This window comes from Papio anubis, chromosome 3, assembly GCF_008728515.1.
Source record: "Papio anubis isolate 15944 chromosome 3, Panubis1.0, whole genome shotgun sequence".
NCBI classification, from domain to species: domain Eukaryota; kingdom Metazoa; phylum Chordata; class Mammalia; order Primates; family Cercopithecidae; genus Papio; species Papio anubis.
Genome location: NC_044978.1, coordinates 112,870,934 through 112,875,953, shown reverse-complemented (window position 1 = coordinate 112,875,953; position 5,020 = coordinate 112,870,934). Strand labels below are relative to the sequence as shown.

Sequence of the window (5,020 nt, the reverse complement as noted above, 5' to 3'; positions counted from 1 at the left end):
AGTACCAGGTTGCTGCTATACTTTAAAATATTGGTCACTAAATAACATGGACCCTGAACTGGCTTCTACTCCTTAAAAAAAAAAAAAAGTGTTAACTATCACTTAGGTGACATCTATATTCCCTTCACTTCAGAAGACTAATCCATAGTGCCTCTCAGCTGTGTTTCTTATAAAATAAGAATCGTGTAACCAACTGCTTCCCATGGGATAAGAACAATGGTTAACAGTGGGTTCAACTGACTATTACACCATTATGCTAATATTTTATTAATTCAAAAGCACTTTACAAGAAAATATAAGTATGGCTTCCAATAGGAATGTTATACCTGGACTTGGTACCAAGCTCACAGATTTGAGTTTACAAGGAAAAACAGGCTTTCAAGTTAAACAACAATTTGTAACCAAAACTTTAATCCCAAGGATTCTCATAAAACATATTACAAATGACAGCATGAAAAAAAAATCTCGCACAGTAACTCAAAGTTTGGCTCTATACCCTTAAACTGGCAGGACATTTTTTGAAATCTCAAATTTGCACATAAAGAATGTCACGAACAGCCATGTATCCATATACAGCAATCAAATAAGGAACTTATGACCTAAAGCAAAGGTAAACTTTCTTGAATAACAGATTCTATACCAACTAGGCAACCTCTGCCCAGGATGAAAGTTGGATTTTTCAAAAACCTCTGATTTAATAGTTCAGCGTTTCTTTTTACCTGATGGCTTGTGTTTCTCAGCAGTTTTTAAAGACTGCTTATTCAACTATAGCTGCATCCTATATCCCAGCTATGGAAAAAAAGTAAATCTTAGTTTTTTTGCCAGTTGTTTCTGTATTTAAAAAAAAAAAAAAATCAGACTTCTGCTGGGCAGGTTTAGAGGTTTATTATCAGTCTATGCATAACTAAAGTTCAAAGCAAATTCAATTTTGCTTAAGGGAACATTGTAAAGTAACAATTCTTGGTATTACATGCCTCATATGATCCCTTTCAAACCATAGAGAATCGCACCTTTGTGTCACTGTTTCAAGAGACAAACAGATTTTGAACAGCTAAAACATCTTAAAAATGCACCAAGCTTATGAAGTCTCAAACAAAACTTGAATTTCCTGTACATACTCCCGTCAAATGAAGTAATTTCCTGTACACCACTTCTCTTGCAAACTGTCTTCTATTTCCTTTCATTTGACCTAGATCGGCTACGAGACCTAGAGAAGGATCGGGACGGCTTGTGATTTCTCTCCCGAGACAGCGATCTCTCTCTTCTCCTATCTCTAGAAAGGGACCTGCTTCGGCTGCGAGAGAAGCTTCTCCTTCTTGGAGATCTGCCACGAGGTGGAGGACTCCTCCTACGATAATCATCTCGAGGGCGACGACCCCAAGACGGAGGTGGGCCACGATTTCTACTTCTTTTTTCACCATTCGACAGTTCCACTCTTACACGGCAGCCACATAGTGTTCTTCCATCTAGCTCTCGGACCGCATCAGCTGCATCTGGGGGATCTTCAAATTCAACAAAAGCAAAGCCGGGTGGGTTTCTAGCAACCCACACACTTCGGAGTGGTCCATAGTAGCCAAAAGCCCGTTCCAATTCGGTCTTGTTGCCATTGTTTCCAAGATTGCCTACATAAACCTTACAGTCCAATGGACAGGAATCACGATGCATTTCGAGATCTAGGGTTAAGAAATGCGGCGGCTCAAATCCACACGCTCCGATGGGTCTTCCTGCTTTCCTCTGGCCCAACACCCACCAATGCTCTCGCTCACCCGGCGTCCACGAAATGGGTTGGTATATTTTCTCATGGCTTTAGTTAAACAGGAGAGTAAAAAGGTTGGGTTTTTGTCAGCACCTTCAGTGATTTCTGAAAGTTTTTCATAGTCTACCACTTTATGGGAACCCCTTTTGAGTCCTGCAAGGAGACACACAATCATGTGGTCTTGATGGCAGTGTCCAGAGGCCCTATCTTGACAATCCTGGTGGGATTCCTGGTTCGGGACTGCCTCTGTGCCCAGTAGGCTGGGCAGGAGCTTGGTGATGAATTGTATTAGCATGCACCTGAGCTAGGGTGCAAATATGGACCCGGTCTTCTGGGGTGAGGGTGGAAGAGAGGATAAGTAGAGGTCGTGCCAGGTTAGTTTATAAGACTGTATAAGGTACTGATACTCCCTAATATAAGAGGTAGGGTCTTCTGAAAATGAACTGAGTCTTTTGTTAATTTGAGAGAGATCAGTGAGGAAGAAGGGAACATGAATTCTAACAATACCTTCAGTTCCTGCTACTTCCTGAAGGGAGCATTCTAGCACCAGCACTGAAGTAGGGGTGGTGCATGGGCCAAAGATGGTGCCTATGCTGGTGTGGGCAGGAGAAAAGGAAGAAGCCAGAAGGGGTTCTTGCTGAGGGTTTGAAGGGGAAAGGGGGGTTGAGTTGATAGGCAGTGGAGGACAGATAGGGATGTAAGGTGACTTGATGGGTTTACAGGCTTCAGGAGAGGGCAGTGAGGAAGGAGAATGAGTACAAGCAATGCTAGAGTTGTCCTGAGGAAAGGACGGTGTAGGAAAAGAAGTGGCTAATTTTGGAGGTGATGTCAGCTGGAAAGATGATGGCTGAGAAGACAATGAGGAAGCTTGGGGAGTTAATGAAGATGGTTGAGATGGAGGGGTAGGGGCTGGGAGGGGTGGACAGCAGTCAGCTGGATCCAATGAGGAAAAGAGGTAGGGTCAGGAGGAGAAAGGTGATGAGGGAGATGAGAATGGAGAAGGATTTGAACAGGTAAGCAAGAATTGCAGAGGTCAGTTTGTGATCTGAGTGCAAAAAGTCCTGGACACAAGGAATTTCTCCCCATTTTTCCAGTGGCTGGCAATAACTGCTTAAGTCAGTTAAAATTGTAAAGTAGAATGATCTATTTGTGGGCCATTTGGACTCGTTATCTAATCTAATTCACAGTCTGACCAGGCTTTATTGTATAAAAAAGATAAGGCACTTAGGGCGGATGTCTTGCCTGAGGTCTAAGGTTTGCAGATTTTTTATGAGGCAACCTGGAAGGCTGTTTTTTGGAATGGAGGACCAGGAGTTTTCCATATCAAAGAGTAGGCTCAGGAGAACAGGGGAAAAGGAGACCATCCTGGACAGCTGGAAGGAGACGATAAAAGGAGCTATCATCACCGCTGCCTTTTTGGTTCCCAGAAAGGGGTCAAATGGCTTAGTGGCATCCCCCTAAGACCAGATGATCAGTGAGTGCCTGGCACATGCTGGAACCTTGTTGGATCAATGCTGGAATTTTGGACCAGAGAAACCAAGAGAGGCCATGCAGATTTTCCCCTGTTAACTGGGCTCCCAGGGAAACTTACCAGTAGGCAAGATCAGTGACCAATGTGCATGCACAGAGAGGCAACTGGAAGCTGAGGAGCTTCCTTTGTCTGGTTGCTGTGGCCTGCTCTCTGGGGAGAATGGGTAGGTCTGCGAGCAACACAGACATGAGCCCCTCCTGGGTTTTCCCACCAGATGTAAGGTTCTTGAATCGGTTTGAACCCCCGGAGTGCACCAACAGACAACATGAGGCTGTGTGGAGCAATATGCAGCTTTAATGAGTGCCTGGGTGCAGGTGGGCTCAGGCCTAAAATGGCATCAGTCCCAAGTGAGTATGGGACAGGGGTTTTACAGTCCTCTGTAAACAGTAAGTGTCCCACTCTGACGTGACTACTGTGTAGTACCTGGACAGCCTCTTTCTTGATCTTCAGGGGTACATGTCTTCCAGCCAGGGTAAGTGTCTTCTGGCTGGCTCTCTTCCTGCTTCTATCTTGCTGACACATGCTGCTGATGCAAGTGGTTTTGTGTCTTGGGACTGGACCTGAGAAGGGAGGAGTTACTCATCCCTTCAGGCTTTCAGGCCCTGAGGAGAATCTTTGAACCCCCTGCTCCGCTGGTCACCCTCATGATGGATTCCTGTGGTGCCAGGCAGGAATGAGCCACTTGGGTATCCAGAGAGCTCCTAGTGGCTTTCTGCTACTTCCTCTACCCCTGTATTTTGCTTGGCTTGGTTCTCTAACTTGACTCAGCTCCAGGTAAAGTCAGGAACTTCTCCCACAAACAGACCTTCAGCTTCTCCAGTGGGGATGCGTATTCGGGAGAGGGGGCTATCCTTTTGCCACTTCCATTGTTGGGGCACTCACAGTATTTGGTATGTCTCCCAGGGCCTGCAAGAGCAGTACACTTACTGCAGAGGGTCTGTGGGTCCTCTCAGAATTGCTGGTCTGTTCTTGCAGTTGATCTGCAGCTAAAATTCACAGTGCAAGCCTCTACATGCTGCTCTGTCTAGAGCTGAAATTTCACCCCATCTGCCATGATCGCTGGAAAAATCCTCATTTATTTTTTGAAAGGTAGAGAAAATGCTAATCTATAGAGATAGAAATTAGATTAGTGGTTGCCTAGGGTAGGATGGATGCAAAATTTCAGAGTGGGGGGTTAAAGGCTATTGTATATAATTTTCTGGAGGTAATACTGATTGTTGCAGTGGATGTAAAGTTCTGTGAATATACTAGGAAACACTGAACTGTACACACTAATTGGTGAATCATATGGTATATGAATTATATATCAACAAAGTTTTAGAAGACATTCCTTGTACCATGATATTAAAAATGCTGTTTGTGTTGTATGATTACTTCATCTCTCTGTGTGCAGGGCATTGAAGTCGCAGGAGCCTCTCATTTGCCACTGTTCTTAACAGCATTATAAAATAATTACATAAGAGAGATTACTTACATATTACATATGCTGGGTCATAAAAGTTATTGTTTGACTAGAGTAGTTATAAACACAAAAGAACACCTAACACACTAAAATAAATATGAGGTCATCTATCTTTTGTTTGTCTCCTTGGCATGCACCTATTCAGACTGTTAATATTATGTGTTTATTTTTAACTTTAGCAGTTATATTTTAACTTGATTGATTTATCCTCAGATTTAAGTATGAGAAATGACAGAAAGAAACAGCAACTGGAAAAGAAGGATTGCATGAG

General features: G+C 43.5%; 1 pseudogene across 1 annotated transcript; it reads right to left on the bottom strand.

The window, feature by feature from the left end:
- Positions 1-231: 231 nt before the first annotated feature.
- LOC101023150 lies at positions 232-1,784 on the bottom strand (annotated as a pseudogene). Its single transcript, XR_647010.3, has one exon. The product of XR_647010.3 is annotated as a serine/arginine-rich splicing factor 3 pseudogene (transcript).
- Positions 1,785-5,020: the final 3,236 nt, after the last annotated feature.